Source organism: Culex pipiens, chromosome 3, assembly GCF_016801865.2.
Source record: "Culex pipiens pallens isolate TS chromosome 3, TS_CPP_V2, whole genome shotgun sequence".
In the NCBI taxonomy this organism is placed as follows: Eukaryota; Metazoa; Arthropoda; class Insecta; order Diptera; family Culicidae; genus Culex; species Culex pipiens.
Window position 1 is genome coordinate 23,423,802 of NC_068939.1, and position 19,114 is coordinate 23,442,915.

Here is a 19,114-nt window from a genome sequence, read left to right on the forward strand (position 1 = left end):
TGTACAAATCACCAATATTTGATTTCATTCTTGAGATATTCAACAAAATCAGCAAAAGACTTCGTGCATGTGCATTAGTGTGTAGTAACAAAATCGATTTTCCAGCACAGCAATTTTCAGTTCATTTTGGGATCCTAAACAACTCCCCAAATTTGGGAACGATTGGTTCACTCCTCACTTTGCGTAAAGTTAATTTTGATATTTAAAAAATCCACGTTTAACGCTATACGCTATATTAAAACCGGACTCATATTCGGTTTTATGACAACGTTAAACGTGGATTTTTTGAAATATCAAAATAATAAAAAATGGGTTTCCCCATATCAATTCCCACACAAAATTGAATCGCTTTGCGCAAAGTGGGAGCTTAACCTATCGTTTCCAAACTTTAGGGAGTTGTTTAGGACCCCAAAAGAAACTGAAAAGTTGCTGTGCTCTTTGAATTGGGTCCTAAAATGAAGCTTAGATTGCTGATATAATTGTTTACAGCGATAAAGCTTATTTTTCTGAGTACAATGACCCTTTGTACGACCACAAAGAGTTTAAAATGGATTTTTAAATCAATTTTGAAAAATTAACCTCGCGGTCCTTTTTGACAGAAAAGCTCCTACTTGACAGCTCGTTCCAAGGGGACCATAGTTGATCCATCGAAAAAATGTTGTACTGTCAAAAAAAAAATTGCATTAAAATGAAAAAAAGTGTTCAGAAATGGTTTTTAATCGTGTTTTTTTATCGTTGTACATAAAAATTTACATAGGGCTTTAGTACCCAATTTGGACACCTTTTTGTTTTCATACAATCATATTACACCCTAATGTGCATGTGACATGTTCATATGATAAGGTTTCGATCTTATCGTACTATCACAGTCTATCTGTCTTGAAAATTGCGAATTTTAATCAGAAGCCGTTTTGACACACGTACATGCCCGAATACTGAAAAGATTTTTACCTATATACAGCAATTCCCCACGAAAACAGCATGATCCGAAAAAAAAGTTCTCCGCTGGGGTCAAATTTTTTCTGGGGTTTCCTTGGCCGAAATAATTAGACCCGTAGGTCACCCTAATCGCCAAACAAAAAAGGCCATTAGGGTGACCTACACCGTGTTAGGGTGGTCCGAAAAATTGCAATTTTCGTCGATTTTTGCAAAAACCACATTTTTCAAAAAATCATAACTCCGCACCATTTCAACCGATTTTAGCTGTCTTGAGCGCAAACGAAAGGGTATTAGATAGGCTTTTAAGGAAAAATAGTTAAAAGTTTCAAATATCTAGCCTAACATTTGAAAAGGTCAAATGAAAACTTAAAATGCTCTTTTGAAGGTCTCGGGACCAAAGAGCCTATGTCTGAAAATATTTGTATCAGACTCCTCAAAAATTTTACATAACATATCAAAAAATTGCAAAGTTTTGTTTTCAATATTCCGAGATACGATTTTTTGAAAATAAAAAATGGGTTTTTCGACGCGCCGCCTGCAAAAACTGGAAAATGACAAAAACGGCAAAAATCGATTTTTTTCACTAAAACTGCGATAACTTAAAAATTTCAGCGATGACCTATACATGTTAGGGTACCAAAAGTTGCGTATTTCAATTACGAAAATTTTGGTACCCTAACATGTATAGGTCATAGCTGAAATTTTTAAGTTATCGCAGTTTTAGTTTAAAAAGTCGTTTTTTTGCTGTTTTCGTAATTTTCCGGTTTTTGCGCGCGGCGCGTCGAAAAACCCAGTTTTTATTTTCAAAAAATCGTATCTCGGAATATTAAAAACAAAACTTCGCAATTTTTTGATATCTCATGTAAAATTTTCCGAGGAATCTGATAAAAATATCCCGAGACCTTCAAAAGAGCATTTCAAATTTCTTTTGACCTTTTCAAATGTTAGGCTAGATATTTGAAACTTTTAATTATTTTTCCTTAAAAGCCTATCTAATACCCTTTCGTTTGCGGAGTTATGATTTTTTTAAAAATGTGGTTTTTGCAAAAATCGACGAAAATTGCAATTTTTCGGACCACCCTAACACGGTGTAGGTCACCCTAATGGTAAAAAAAAATACGGGTCTAATTATTTCGACCAAGGAACCCCCAGAAAATATAACTCCAGCAAACAAATTCAACCAAACTTCGGGATAATACAAGATGGTCAACCAAACAAAATGTGTATAACCCTCTTGAAATTTAAAAAAGGGTGTTTCATTTACCCCTCACTTTTGAGCCATCTGATGTGTGTCATCGAAAGTTTTTTGGAAGACATTCGGATAATCAACCTTTGGATAATCGCAAGTTCAGATAATAGAGGCTTCGGATAATCGAAACTTCGGAGTCTTTGTTCCAACTAATTTTATCAGTGATTCCCATCTCCTCGTAGAGTCTAGCTCACAAGACTTCACCCCTGCTATCAGCCACCAACTGCACCAACATCCTAACCGCCAAGAAAAACCCCAAAACGACAGAGTGCGCGGTACTGATAAACTCTCTCTCTCTCTCTCTCTCTCTCTCTCTCGCAAGCAAAAAGGATGCACTTTCGCTCTCTTTTCTCTCTGCGACGCAGCATCCGGCCGGCATCTCCGTGTTTTTCTCGCTCGGATATACCGACGAAGTTCTGTTTATACGCTCGCTCGCACCCCACTCGATTCAGTCTTTCGTGGACCGGTACTCGAGTTGGACGTGTTTGGACGACGCTCTCTTCCGGTGCGGCTTTTGTCCTCAGACACACAGTGAGTTGGTTGTGTTTGTGTGTGTGGTGGGAGTCTTTTCGGTGGGGTAGGTCCCAGACGTGTCTGGTCGCTTCTCCGGTGAGGATGTGCAGTGCAGTGCTGGAATGAGGAGTCCGGCCTCCCGTCTGTCTCTTGGCCTCTCAAATTGAATGAATGATTTAGTGTCGCGCAACAACACCGCTCCGTGTACTCTGCTCTTGATTAATTAATTACAGTGATTTGGTGAATTGGATCAACAGAGAGTTGTTGTGTCGTGAAGATGCTGTCAGCGGATGACGTGGTGTAGAGTCTCGTACAGCGTCTCCACCGGATATATCTCGCAGAACGCTCTGCGGAGTGAGCGTGTCACATTGTTCCACGAGCCGTTGTTCTAAAAGTGGATAAGAGATAAGAGTTATTAAAAGGGAAAGGCAAAGGAAGCTGCAGCAGCAACTTTGTGTGTCAAGCGAACGCCTGAGCAGCGCGGTGTCAAGTGCAAAACTGTGCCCTGCTGTTGCTGCACATAGCTGTAGCGCGCGTGGGTTCAGAGGCAAACATTCCAGAACATCAAGCGAGATAAAAGGAACTCGTCGCGGAAGACCAGGGGATGGAATTATAAAAATTTGTGCCATTTTGCGACAAAAAGACGAACCAGACTCGCAAAAAAACACAGCTCACAGCCAGGCGAGAAATATCTGGTTCGTTTAATCTCGAGAGTTTATATATTTTCGCGAAACGTTTGTTGTGAATTAAATCCTCGTGAAAGAGGAAAACAATACAGTACACGCTCAACACGGCGGATAAGCAGGAAAGTGGTTTTTCCGACGCTGGAAAAGCGCGAAAAAAAAACTGAGAAGCAAACAAACAAGCAAAGAAGAAGTGCCCGCCGGTAATCCCTGGAGTGTATAAATGTTTGAGGATTTGTTGAATTTATAATCGTCGACTCGACTGGACAAAGACAGCACAGCACAGGAACGGGCGGGGCAGGAGACCACAGGACAAGGATATCTGGCCGTGGTCGTCGGTACTGTAGAGGACGATAAAACCCTCGGCTGTGTTGTTACTCTGCCGTCTACTGCTGTCGGTGCCGGAATTGTGTGGTGAAGAAACGGTAGGTACGTACGTAGTTTCGGTGGTGGTAAAGTTTTACGGGCTTTTGCTGAATCAAAGACGGATTCCTCGGGCGCGGATCTCTGCGGTTGAGTGTGGGATGGCAAAGTGTGCGGTACCCGTGAATAATGTAGCGTGTACGGTTTGGGTGGGGGTTTGGGGGAGGTCCATTGAATTGAAATATATTTTTGGGGGCAATTTTGGCATTGTTTAGTTTCAAATCTTGGAGCAATTTATTCATCCATCTGGAAAATACATTGAAATCCACCTTAAATTTATTTAGGGAAATATTTGTACTCTATTCACATATCTAATTTTAGCCTTACCAGCTCTAAGCATTGAATCATAGTTTCCAAATACTGCCAATGTGCAACAAATGTTCTGGGTGGCCACCAGATTTCGATTTGGAAATTTCTGGTTTTCTTCTTAAACCAATAGTAACGTTCTCGGAAATTGTTTACATGAATTTTTTTTTTGATCTGACGTTGGTATTTAAATACTTTTCGTATTTCGCTTCATGTTTTATTTCGTAGTAAACCTTTCAAAAGGTCTTAAGTCAAGTTGTAAACGAAGCCGTTTCTATCAGTTTTCAATCCAAACCCCTAATTTTAATATTGTTTGGGAGTTTTCATCTCCATGCTCTACAATTTCTGAAAACTCAAAATCATTAAAACTTCGATTTGTTGAATTAGCATCTTCACCAACTTTGTAGGTGTACAGTCCAGACTCGATTATCCTCGCTTATCCGAAGTTTCGATTATCCGAATGTTTGTATGGGACTTCGGATAATCAAATCACGAACAAAAAAAAATTTTTTTTTTTATTTGTTGGCTTTTAACATCAAATTCGAGTGCTGCGACCCCATTGCAGTCAAATTTGAATGTTTGGATGCGTATCAAATGAAAATGCATTTTTTCAATATTTCATCACCGCCATTTTGGCCACCGCTGGATTTGAAAAAAACGCCGCCGCTGGACGAAAAAAAAGCATTTTTTTGGTGATTCGATTATCCGAAGTGAAATTTGGTCAAGGGCTTCGGATAATCGAGTCTGGACTGTAATGCCAGAAAAATTACTTTCTAAAAAAATAACCTTTTTAATTTTTTACATGAATAAAGGGAATTGCGCAGAACAAACATTTTTAGATGTTTACAATTTTATTCTTTTAAAGTACAACACAAGATTAATAAAACATTATTTGATGATGAGAACGGGAGCGAATGACCCATAGGGTTAAAGTTCCCCTAATAAAATCAACAACAACAACATTGATGAGGATTGTTTGGGCAACTTGTAATTTTCCAAATCCATCTGTAATAAAGTCAATTATTTTTAAAGAATTTATTTTTTAAATATTAGGAAATTGAATATTAAATTTAAATTACAACTTTGAAAATACTGTAAAAGAAAGATGTTTTTGCTGTTATTAGTTCCCTCAATAACTATTCCAACACATGTTGGGTACAAATATTTCAGACATTTTAAAATTGTACAAAAAATACTGAAATCTGATATAAAATCACAATAAAAAAATGCATGGCCTTTAATAATATAGAAAAATACTAACGGCTCTGTCCGAGGTCGAGGGAAGGTTAAAAATAGAATGTATGACAAAAGGTCGAATGGACAAAAGTTCAAATCCCAAACCGTCGAATGGACAAATGGTCGAATAGATTTTTTTTACAAAACTAAACTTTTGCTGTGACCCTAAATACACAAATATTGAAAAGCAGCTATGGAACGGTGATTTGAACGTTTTTCTTTAATTTGAATTCCATATTCTAAAAAATTCAGAGGTCTTCTGAATAAAAAATTGCCCCCGGATTGCTGGAGACTTTTTGGATCTTGTGTGACCATGAAAGATAGATTGAAAAAGAACTTGCTATAATATTTAAGAAGCAATACTTTTTTCCTTTTTTGAAACTATTTAAATTTGAAAGAATGTAAAAGTCTATAAAATATTCCAATAATTGTTATAATTAAAATAAAAGCATACGAAATATTTTAGAAGTAGTTTTTTTTAAAGAACCGCCAATATTTGAAAGATTGGAAATAATCACGAAATCATTGCGGCAGTATAGAATAATTTTCTAAAAATAAAATAAAAAATATTTTAGGTGTCGAACTTTTTTTTTGGAAGAACTGCTTATACTTGAAAGAATGGAAAAACTCACAAAAATATTAAGACAGACAAGACAATGTTATTTTTAAAAGTAAAAATATCAATAAATATTTTAGAAGACAAACTTTGTTTTTGAAGAAGCTCATGTTTGAAAAAATGGAAAAACTCACAAAAATATTTTGACAATCAATGATTGGTTGTTTTAAAAAATAAAAAAAAACTTCCAAAATATTTAAGAAGTCAAAATTTTCCAAAGAACTGTTCATGTTTGAAAGAATGGAAATCTTCTCAAAAAATGGTTTGGAAGTTATTCTGTTTATTAAAAAAAAAGATCATTACTAAAAGGATGGATAAACCAAGGATAAAATCACAGAAAAAAAAATCAGATTTGTTTGCATGAAAATATTTTTTTTCCAGATTTTTGTAGAAGTTTATTTTATTATAATCATTTGATTAATTTTTTTTTTACATTCGTCCTTTTGTCCTTTCGATCTTATGTCCATTCGACCTTTTGTCCACTTTCGACTTTTTGTCCATTCGACCTTATGTCTTTCGACCTATTGTCGCACATCCAGTACAGTTGGTTTGCAATCATTAGTTTTCAAATAATCTTAAAATTAAATTATTGCTCCGTTGGAATCGCTGCTGGTGACGGTTCGAATCGCAATCCAATGGTCGTCAGTTGGAACCCTGGGGTGGAAAGTTCCTCAGTCACGAAGTTTTAGTAGGATTCTAGCAGAGTTCTTACAGAGCATTCTAGCAGAAATGTTCCACCGTTCTAGCAGGATTCTGGCAGAACCAGCTCTGCTAGAATATTTCGTGACATTCAAGCCTTTGGTTCGAGCAGAAACTTGCAATAGAGACCACAAAATACCTGGGGGTCGTTAAAGTGGATGGTTTGATTATTCTTTATGTTAAAATGTTTATAAACGCAGAAAAATGCATTTATAATTTGAAAAATATTTGCAACAGCCTTATTAACATTTATTTTGATTAAAAAAAAAGTTCTACTTAACAAAAAAATTCAAAGCTTTGGAAAAAATCAAACAAGTTTTCCCAAATTCTTAATTTAGAATAATTTGAATAATATTCATATGGAAATGAGTTTATCGAATTTTATTATAAAATATTTTCCCGTTTTGTCAGTCGAATTCAATTCAGTAATCAATTTATTGAGCAAACGTAATTGCATCCGCTTGGGGTAAAACAAAAAATCTTAACAAAAAACAAAAAACAAAAAATCTTAACAAAAACATATATGAATGATTTCCAGGAAAGCAATCAAACGGAAGATTAACACAAAAGATGAAAGCCATGAGCTATTAGCTATTAGCAAATACAACAACTTATTATGGATTAGAATGGAGACTTGTAAAGATGAACTAATTATGCAAAATGTCTTCTTTGGTCCTTAGAAAAGGTAAAAAAATAAAGGTACAAAGTTTCATCCAAAACAAAAAATACAAAAAATATCCACTCTGTCAGGTGATTTCTCAGGATCTTTTTGGAAGAATTTCTATGCAAAATTGTCAAAGATTCCGTTCTCGGGCTCACATTTCTTTTCGAAAGATCAACAGATTAAATTTCCATTTTGTAAGAAAAGAAAAGAAATGGTGCTCCATTCGTTCTCACACCTCCCCCTCAAATCGCGTAACGTTGAGCTGACGGAACAAGACGTTATATCCGTCGGCTGGCCAGACATTGGGTGGAAAACAAATGTCCATCATGTTCGTTTCCGCCACCCGGCCCACACCAAGAGGTGTCACCACCCCGCGTGCCGTGGGAGCCAGCTCAGATGTGTCACTTAACGGACCGGATTTAGCACGTGCCGCGCCGCCTTCGCGCTTTCACTGGGAAAGAATGGTTGTTTGCTGGAAAAAAGAGAAAGAATTAGGATGGAGGTGCTGTCCCCTGTGACCGGAAGGAGCAGGTAGTAATCCTGGGAATTACACAGGAAGTCCATTCATTTTGTTTTGGTTCTATGAACACCGGTGTGGTGATGGCTTGTAGCAGATTCTGTATAGAAGATTGCGGGATGGTTGTATTAATTGAACCATTTTTTATGTTTTGTATTGTATTCTTTCATTGCATTTATTTCAAAACATATTTTTCTTGATGGAATATTTTATGCTTGGCATATTCAAATTTGCAAAATTTGCATTTTTCCTCGTTTGTTTAATTATTTACGCAGTCTTTTTGTTAAAACCCGCAAAGAGGACATAACGTCTAACTGACAGCAGGTGCACTCCACAATGGAATAATTTGCAGAAATTATGCATCCTCACTATGTCGTGGTCGTTCGTCCCAACTAAAAATAAAGAAATAACAAACTTCCTGCATCTGCTGACCATGATCTCGAGCCATTCCCCCCCCCCTCGATTTCAACGCCAAAAATAAAGAAAACTATGCAAATGAAATACCAAGTTTGTGGGAAGGGAAGGAGCCACCCCCCAAAATTTAATTACGAAGAAAATGTTCATCAGACAAATTTAATTACTCAAAGTCTTCCGCAAATTCCCGCGCGCACTTTCCCCCCTTGGATCAGCTGCAGAAGACTGTGTGGGCTCTTCCCCAATGGAGTTTGTACCTGCCTGCTAAACGTCGCAAAAGCTCTCCGCTTCCGTGTTGGTTTTAGTTTCCCCCGAGGGGCTGGTACAGTGTGGTGGAGGGTGGTTGTGACGATGTGACGCGCATATGCTGTTTGGGGCCACGTGGACGGGATAACGTACAAGATGGACATTGTTGGGCGGGGAAGAAGGAGGAATAAGTTCTGCCAACAGCGAGTATACAACATGGCCTGTCTTGTTGTCCTGTTTCTGTCCCCTCAAACATGCGGTGTCTTCCTTTCAAGAACATGGCAATCCTGAGGAGGAAGAGATAACATTAAGGTTATGATATTTCACTTTTTTGCACTGTTTTTGAAAATAAAGGGAAAGATAATAAGAAATATACTTTTACAATAACATTTCCTGAAGTTCAAGTTCTTACACATAGAGTTCAAACAAAAGACAATGTTGAAATATTTACAGTCCAGACTCGATTATCCGAAGCCTCGATTATTCGAAGTTTCGATTATCCGAAGTCCCATTCAAACCTTCGCAACAAAAAATATGTTTTTTCTTACTTTTGTCATTAGATTGGAATTCTGCGACCGAATATTGGTAAAAATTTAATGGTTGCTTACATTAAAAAATGCATTTTCTCATAATTTGGATTTGAAATTCTAACTTTTTTTTATTCGATTATCTGAAAATTTGATTATCCGAAGTGAAATTTTTCGGTGGGGCAAACCGCTCTTTTTTAGGAGCCGCTCATTTTCGTTCGCTCATTAAAAAGAGCCGCTCTTTTGAACGGCTCTTTCGCTCTTTTTAAAAAATTGTATGAAAAGGTTTTTTAAATCGTATGATTTTTATAAGTTATTTCACATTGAACTTTTATACAAATTATTTGACAAAAAAAATTAAAACTGAAAACGAGAAGATGCTCTTGAAAACCATACACTCAAAATCAGAAGTATACCTCAAAAGGATACTTTCTAGGGTGACGTCGGGTGAACTTGAAAAAGGATACTTTTGGCTTTGAGTGTAGGTCTTGGCGGTCTCTATGTCAAGATTTCTACTCGAACCCAAACATTTGAGTAATTGAAACTTATATCTAGGATGTTGGAAAAATTGCAATTAATTCAAAATTGCGTTTATTTCTGCAAAAATTGAACTAATGCTGATATTTTATTTGGAGAAAACATTCTGTGAACTCTTTTCTACATTCTGATTTAATCGATAAAGTCTATAAACGCTAAAGTTTAATCGGACAAAAGGATTTTTTTTTCCAAAATCTCTAAACTATTCAGTACATTTTTGGTTATATTTTACAAATTATGCAATTTGAAATGCTCAAATTTGTATTCCGGTAATACTTTAATGTACAATCAGTTGTAAAGTGAAAAGTTTTTTTTTCATGTTGTTTAAAAAATATTGATTGAATTGAAATATATGAAATTGCATTTTCAATTCTCAAAAACAAATTTAATACCGTCATCTGGGGCAAATCGGGACTACAGTCTGAATAGGGACAGCAGTGTTTAAATCATTTAAAGGTTTTAAATTTGGAAATGGGTGTACACATTTTGTTGGGGTAAGTATGTTCTATCCGAAACCAATCAGAATAATAAAAATATTGTGCTCTGACATGGTTAAAACTGCTGTCCAAATTCACCCCAGTTGACGGTACTATTTTTTTTAATTTCAATAAATTATATTTATAACAAAAATCATGCCGTCTAGAGACGGTTCTTTCAAAAGACCGAAGTTTAAAAAAGAACCGCGGTTCTTTTTTTGTGAGCCACGGTTCTTTCGCTCTTTTCAGTGAACCGGCTCTTTGAGCGGCTCGCTCTTTTTTTGCCCACCTCTACTTAAAATACTTAAAATACTTAAAATACTTAAAATGCTTAAAATACTTAAAATACTTAAAATACTTAAAATACTTAAAATACTTAAAATACTTAAAATACTTAAAATACTTAAAATACTTAAAATACTTAAAATACTTAAAATACTTAAAATACTTAAAATACTTAAAATACTTAAAATACTTAAAATACTTAAAATACTTAAAATACTTAAAATACTTAAAATACTTAAAATACTTAAAATACTTAAATTACTTATATACTTAAAATACTTAAAATACTTAAAATACTTAAAATACTTAAAATACTTAAAGTACATAAAATACTTAAAATACTTAAAATACTTAAAATACTTAAAATACTTAAAATACTTAAAATACTTAAAATACATAAATACATAAATACATAAAATTCTCCTTATACTCAAATTACTTAAAATACTCAAAATACTTTAATTATTCTAAATACTTTAAACACTTAAAATTTAAAAATGATTTAATGCATTAGTAATTCTCCGCCAACTCACACGAAATCGGAAAAAGTTGCCCCGTTCCCTCTTCGATTTGCGTGAAACTTTGTCCTAATGGGTAACTTTTGTCCCTGATCACGAATCTGAGGTCCGTTTTTTGATATCTAGTGACGGAGGGGTGGCACGACCCCTTTCATTTTTAACATGCAAAAAAAGAGGTGTTTTCAATAATTTGCAGCTTGAAACGGTGATGTGATAGAAATATGGTGTCAAAGGGACTTTTATGTAAAATTGGACGCCCGATTTGATTGCGTACTCAAAATTCCGAAAGAACGTATTTTTCATCGACAAATAGAACGCAAAATCATTTTTAAAAACACTGTCATTTTCCGTCACTTAACTGTAATTTTTTTTTTGGAGCATGTCATTTTATAGGAAATTTTATGTGCAATAACCCAGAAGGGTCATTTTCCATTTATAACAAAAAATTTCATTTTAAAATTTTGTGTTTTTTCTAGCATTCCAGGGTAATTTTTTAGAGTGTAACAATTTTCTACAAAGTTGAGTAGACTGCCCACCATTGAAAAAACGGCTAATATCCACTTTTGGCAAAAACGAGATATTAGCACCAGGTGGTAGAGGATGTTCCAACGCATCTCCTGTAACTTGAATTTCATTGAAATAGTGCTTAGACTTGGCTGCCGATGCGAAAAACCAAACGGCTAATATGCCACTCTTATGGGAAATTGCCTTGACGGAGATTTTGTGACAAACACTAAAACGCGTTTTTCTCGGAATGCTTGATTTGGCATAATAGCCGAATTTTCAATTATGGGCAGTAGAGCAGACAATTACAAAAAAATATGAATATGAATAAAGGGGTTTGTCGTGAGTTGTCGCGATATTACGAAAAAAAAAAAAAATTAAGCGTCTAAATTAACTTTAAAAAAATTCCAAGCCAACACCATTTCATGCTGCACATTATTGAAAAACCCGTCTTTTTTCGAATGTTCAAATTAGGAATTTAGTCTATTGATGGGCCCATTTTTGATTTCAGGGGGTAGTCCCGAGGAAGCCCGAATTTAGACCACCCTAATAAATATAAGGGAATTGCATGTATTTTTCACAAATTAAGTAAATTCTACGAAATCGTTTCTTGTAAAAGTGCCTGCTTTGAATTTTTTTTACCGGTCTTCTAATATTTAGAATTTTCACCAACTCCAGAACTATCCGCCGGTCTAGTTGCAAAGTTGTGCATGTCAGCATCATCGGCCGCCGTTGTGGACTGTTGGGGGTTGACATTGGGGAGGGACAACCTCCGGTGGCAGGCCTTCTTCCACGTGGGAAGCAGAAGGAAGAAGGTCATATGTATGTGTACAAGACTCCTGGCCCTGGAATTGCGCTCGGGCTATCCAAACAACGACGTCCTTCCTCGGACCCACTGCTGGCCCTCTGGCCGGCCAGAACTTCATGAAGAGTACAATTATTATTCTGGTCATGAATTTGCTTTGAATATGATTTTTTGTGCTCTTTCTTGGGTTGCGTTGCGGGGCAGCGCTTATTTCCCAGCAATTTTGTCACTGCTGCTGGTGTGGCCCCTCCCGAGGGGGAGCGGAGAAAAAACGAGAACTCCAAGGATTTAGTGGTGGGAGGGGGGCATCGTTGTCAGCTGCTTCTTCGAAACTTAAGGCGAGGGACAGGGGAGAGGGAAAATATTTTCCCATTTTGATTCAATTTAGCAGGCTTATCGCAAACTAATGCACACAAGCGAAATCAAATTGGTTTGGTTCAAAGAGGAGGAGTCTTGGTGGGGGAAGTGGGGTAAAATTGTCCGCTTGGTTGGAATTTGAGAGGCTAAATTGATTAGCTGATCGTTGATGGAATATAGAAACCATAGCCGGAAGGTTGACGGGACGATTTCCGATTTGGTTTGGTTTATCTTGGAGATTCCACCGAAAGCTGGTTGAAACGGGCGGAAATTTAATTTTGGATAAGTAAATGGTTTTGGTTGAAATTTAAAGTTTAAGGAAGCAGATATACAATATTTCACAGCTGACAAAATGGGTCTTGAATACAAGAAGAAACAAGAAACAAGAAACAAGAAACAAGAAACAAGAAACAAGAAACAAGAAACAAGAAACAAGAAACAAGAAACAAGAAACAAGAAACAAGAAACAAGAAACAAGAAACAAGAAACAAGAAACAAGAAACAAGAAACAAGAAACAAGAAACAAGAAACAAGAAACAAGAAACAAGAAACAAGAAACAAGAAACAAGAAACAAGAAACAAGAAACAAGAAACAAGAAACAAGAAACAAGAAACAAGAAACAAGAAACAAGAAACAAGAAACAAGAAACAAGAAACAAGAAACAAGAAACAAGAAACAAGAAACAAGAAACAAGAAACAAGAAACAAGAAACAAGAAACAAGAAACAAGAAACAAGAAACAAGAAACAAGAAACAAGAAACAAGAAACAAGAAACAAGAAACAAGAAACAAGAAACAAGAAACAAGAAACAAGAAACAAGAAACAAGAAACAAGAAACTTTTTAAGTTTAATTTGCTACATTTTTCAACCAAACATTGTTCGACAATCTTAGTTTTAGCATGCCTCAGCAGTTCAGTTATCCCTTTTGATGCACATTCCCCGCTCGAACCAGATGCCCGGCTAAAGTTCCTTCATCTGGAACGCATAACTTGCAAATTGCAAGCTCCATTGAAAATCACTTCGCCAGCCATCAGCAGCTTCGAGCGCTCCCAGAATAAAGCGCACCCACTCAGACGAACCTAATTAATTAGCTCGCAGGACTCTGAAGTGGCCTGGTGGCTACACTTTGGATTTATCCTCCCAAACCAACCCCTTCTCCGCTTCCCCGAACTGGTGGGCTGAACTATATGAACTATGTTCGCGAATAGCCACGCCTCACTGCAGCTGGCGGCCTTGAACTGCACTTCTGGCGGCCTGTCCGGGGCCACCGTGGAACCGGAATCGGGATTTCCCTGCGAGAGAAGCAGATGTCTTTCATAATGTTCGCTCCTTTGAAGTTTCGAGCTCGCCGCGATTTTATGCACTTTGCTTTCCATTTGCACTTTAAACATTAATTGCAATCTGCATCTGCTGCATGCATTGGCAACCCAGGAAATGTGGAAGATTGCACACAGAAACACATAGATCCACACTAGCCCATTTTGAGGTCATGTCGAGGAATTTCAGGTGCTCACTTCTTAAATCAGTGTTTCTCAACCGGTGAGGAATTCCCCCCTGGGGGGGAATTTGACCATTTTTGGGGGGGAATGAGGATGTATCATAAATCGAATTTATTTAAACATGTATTGCTTTCTTTGTAAATTTCATGTTTACAAATAAGTTTCAACGTTATTCAAAATATTTTTGTACATTTTCACAGTTTCTAACAAGTTTTACTTGAGTTTACGGCATTTTTCAAAAATTTATAAATAAGTTTTATTTTTTCAAGCGATCACTTTCACTTCTGGAAGTTATAACATGGTTTAGGTAATGCATGAGTGGTTCTTGAAATACTAAAACAGATTTGCTTTAAATAATTCTCGATATTTTCAATTCCAAAAAGAACACCAGATGTTATTTGGGGTTTTGAGAGAGATTTGTCAAATGAAATTGTTTTATTTCTTATTGAATTGAACGTTGAGATTTTTTGTAAGGTTTTGATGAATACTGTAATGAATATCAAAAGTTACAAGAAATAATTGTTTTAGAAAAGAATGTTTCAACTTTAATGTTTCTTTTTGTTAAATTTTCATGGCATGAAACATTATCAGTGCAACAAAAAGATTATTAAAAATAAATAATTCATTTGTTTATGAAATTATGTAATACTTTAGAGTATTTCTCATGTATTACATGATTTGTTTATTCTCAGTAAGAAAATTTGATTTGTTTGATTAAATTTTGATATTCATGCATTGATACCAACAAGTTTAACATCATTGGAGGAGGTAGGGGGGGGGGGGGGGAATGAGGCTCTTAAAAATTAGTCAAGGGGGGAATGGAACGAAAAAGGTTGAGAAACACTGTCTTAAATGATAGCTTATGATGTTAGGAACAATGTTTTCTTAGACAATTGATTTAATGAAAAAAGTCACTTATTTGAACAAATTTTCTAAAATCGCTTGGAATCAATACAAAAACTGATTCGATCTGGTGAGTATTATCTTCAAAGATAGGTATTTGTCCATAGATTAAGATGCACTATCAATATTGGACCAAAATCTAAGTTTTTGGACTCTCCCAGGCGGATTTATGTCGAAAAAATCGCTTTTTTTCGAAACTTTTTTCAGAAATGTTCATTTAATTTAGGGTAGCCTATTTTTCCCAGTAAAACCAATACATGCAGCTTGTAGGAAATTTCATGGCGAACATTTTTCCCTCTGAGAAAATGCAATTTCGACACTCCAGAGCCGAGATATTTAAGTTTTAGTGAGAAAAAAAGTGCCAATTTTCAAAATTTCTCAGAATTCAGAAGCAAGACTTACTAATTACACGATGTTGCAAAGAGGAACGAAACCCGAGAAAAGTATGACCGAACTTGCAAGCAAATTTGAATTGCAGCGATTTAATCACGCAAATAACATTCCAAAAGGGTGTAGCTAAAAAACATCACTGTTTACACGAAATTTGATTTCAGATTCGGATTCAGCGGCCAAAATTACTATAAAAAAGCATACCCTGGCCTTTGCGACACATCCTTGCAACATCGTGTAATTAGTAGGCCTTGCTTCCGAATTCTGAGAAATTTTGAAAATTGGCACTTTTTTTCTCACTAAAACTTAAATATCTCGGCTCTGGAGTGCCGAAATTGCATTTTCTCAGAGGGAAAAATGTTCGCCATGAAATTTGCTACAAGCTGCATGTATTGGTTTTACTGGGAAAAATGGGCTACCCTAAATTAAATGAGCATTTCTGATTTTTTTTTCTCGAAAAAATGCGATTTTTTCGACATAAATCCGCCTGGAAAGTCCAAAAACTTAGGTTTTGGTCCATTACTGATAGTGCATCTTAATCTATGGACAAAAACCTATCGTTTGAAGATAATACTCACCAGATCGAATCAGTTTTTGTATTGATTCCAAGCGATTTTAGAAAATTTGTTCAAAAAAGTGACTTTTTTTAGTAAATCGACTAGGGGGTGCGAGAAAGTATTTTATTATTTGTTCTTGTCTAAAAAAACATTGTTCCTAACATCATAATCTAATAGGCTAATCCATACCCAAAACAAGAAATACATAAGGGCGACATAAACATTGTAAAATAATTGCAACGGCCTTACAGTCCAGACTCGATTATCTGAAGGCCTTGGAAAATTTTTACTTCGGACAATTGAATCAAGAATTTTTTTTTTCGTTGTCTTATTTATAATTGTCCAGTTTAAGTAAGACCCCTAAACTACGCTAAAGGGATTTAGAATATTAAAGTCCAAGATGGCGCCCAATATTGCGGTGACGAAATATAAAAAAAATGCATTTTATTACTAGGCAATCAACTATTCAAAGTTGACTAAAATTGGGTCGCAGAACTCGAATTTTATATTAAAACCTTTTTTGCTTTTTTAAATAATTTTACAGAGATTTAAAGATAGAATAGCACAGGCAGGATTCCGAGATGTGAACTTAATAAAAAACAACGGGTTTCGGTACATTGATCGAACTTAAGGCACTCTGCTCTTCCATAAAATAAGTTCTCAGTACATTTTGGTGGAGACGCATGGTTCTTAAACTAAAAAAGGCGTGTGAAATAATTATAGCAACAACAAAAATAATACTGCAATTGCTTTACAACAATTCCACGTATTTGGTTTAAATTCAAACGCACATTTTCTGGAATTCTCGCGACAGCTTTTCTCATTTTTTCCGGAAAACCCAATTTTATTGTAGACGAGTTTTCACATCACACACTTAATCAAAACCACGCAATTTCCCCACAGCACCAAGCCACCTCCAGGCTGTGTCTGGTCTCGGTCTCGGGAAAAACTTCCTCCCGCCCACACCATCCCACCGTTGCCGCGCCGCATTCCGTCTCGCTTCGTTAATAAATGATTTATTATGCTCCGTTTAAGCGCGCCAACATTCGGATGCTAATAAACACTCTGTTAATTCGCGGAAATTCTACCCCAACTCACCAGCTTCCTCTCTTTGGGACGAGCATCCCTTGGCCAGCAACGGAATTTGTGTGCACCACCACCACCACCGTTGCCAGGCCGCAGTGTTGGCAAGAGTTAATTATTATGTCTTTTGTCTTGTTGCGGATTCGGTGCCCTTTGGCATCCCTACAGCCTGTACAAGAACGCGTTAGATTAGTGACCGGGAGGAACGGTGCTCTAGCTTCCGGGGTAGGGATATCACTTTTTGGGAACATTTTCATAAAACAACTATTTTCGAAATAGTACGAGAAATTTAGGAAAAGTGGTAATATATATGAAATTTTGAACAACCGATGACCATCCCTAGCGTTAAAATTGCCCAACAAATGAATTATACGCTTGCCCAACACCACGCCCCAGAGGTCATCACAGGGATGTCTATGGGTCTAGAGGCCACTCCAGCTCCGGTCTACAGGAGGAAGCAAATTAGAGACCAGCACTCGTTCCGTTTCTCACCGGAGTAGTTTGTTTTGGAAGATCCTATTTCATACTCCCGTTCCGGGTTTCTTTCCCCGTGCAGCGCCGGATGGAAGTGTTTGTGGACTTGTGAGAAGGGAAGAACTGTGTTTTTTTTGTTGGTGATTTCTTGTTTTCTGCTTTGACGAAAACTAAAAATAGCGTCCATCTTTATCGCCTTTGCCAGTTGGTCTTCTATTCCTTCATGAAGAAACACGACACGGCGAAGGGTGATTTCATTCGGTCCGTTTCGTCCTCTGGAGTGGCACACTGCCGGCGTATGACGTGTTCCAAAACGATTTTAAACTTTAATGCTTTTGAGATTTCATTCCGTCTGGAGATTGTCGGAATCGACCGTCTCAAATTGGATTTATTTCTGTTAGACGATTTGTTTTTCAGTTTGACTACAGCTCTCTGTGGCAGGAACAATTTTGTTTTTGTTGTTGAAGCATTAGTGGAGAGCAATTTTGGAATGCTAACAAATGGGTAAATGAGTCATTTGTGTAAATCAATTTAGCAATGCTGCAAAATGTCCCAATCATGGTTCTAATAAAGTATAAAGGAAGGATAGATATGTCCAAGTTAGGATGTAAGGATTTTACCTTCAGCGCCACCAGGTTAACCCTTCGTAGCGGTAGCCTGTAGAGGATGGATTTGGGCAAGTCATTAAAAATATCAACAAAAATATATATGAGAACATTCCGGTGTTGCAACGTCACGAAAATTTTGAAATATGTCTCGTATGATATCAAAGGGAGCGGTCGTGGCTGAATGGTTACGATGTTCGCTGTATAAGCGAATCGTCCTGAGTTAAATTCACATATGCTCCCAACGTGAAAGTTCTGGACTCATTAAATTTGGAATTAATGAAAAAAACATGAAAAGGAGTTGAAGTGGTGCGGGGTTCGATCCCCTGTCCTTACGATTGGCAAGCAAAATGCTTCCCACTTTACCATGGAGCATTGGTAGCTTGAGGAGGACTTAAACTAGTATAGTTGAATCGAAGAATCGGACAAGAATACAAATTGAATGCAAGATAAATTTAAGAACTAAACAAGATTGCATGCAAGATGGTGCGCGGTGGCCGGCAATGGACGGCTGCCATGCTGGTGAGAATCTATTTCAGGTGCAATTATTCCCAATCATCGATTCCAATGCAACTTGGGCCTAGACAATCATCACATCACATGGCGAAAATCCAGTCTGCAATCCGCTAAAATCAAATCGTCTCCTAGCGAAGCGAAATATGTCTCGTATGATATCAAAAATCAGACCCAAAACTGAATATTATTACAGATTCGGATTGAAAATTGAATTTTCCACAAGAAGTGACTATCCCAAGTAACATTTTTTTCCAGGAGTTCTACAAGAGCTCTTCAAGATAGCTACAGCATAGCAGTTTGGACCGCGGTAGGATAAAATTCTCTTCAAAACTTCTTCAGGAGTTTGGAAGAGTACTTGAAGAGAATTTTATCCTACTGCGGTCCAAACTGCTATGCTGTAGCTATCTTGAAGAGCTCTTGTAGAACTCCTGGGAAAAAATGTTACTTGGGTATGGAAAACTAATTTTAAGTCGAACTTTTCATTTGCCACATCGATCACTCCGTGACGTTGCAACGGAGTGAGGAAAAGCGAAATTTCGACCCTTTTTGGTTTCATACAAATTAATAAGTCA

At 36.6% G+C, this 19,114-nt stretch overlaps 1 protein-coding gene across 4 annotated transcripts in view; it reads left to right on the forward strand.

Annotated features, from left to right (window-relative positions):
* Positions 1-2,659: 2,659 nt before the first annotated feature.
* LOC120420644 (peroxidasin) overlaps positions 2,660-19,114 on the forward strand; it is a 220,764-nt gene continuing 204,309 nt past the window's right edge. For 2 of the 4 annotated variants that reach the window (XM_052710921.1, XM_039583722.2), the window contains exon 1: positions 2,661-3,813. The gene's annotated coding sequence lies outside the window, so the exon portion shown is untranslated. Of the gene's footprint in view, positions 3,814-19,114 lie in introns of all 4 variants that reach the window. The other 2 variants (XM_052710923.1, XM_052710922.1) reach the window with 2 other exon arrangements.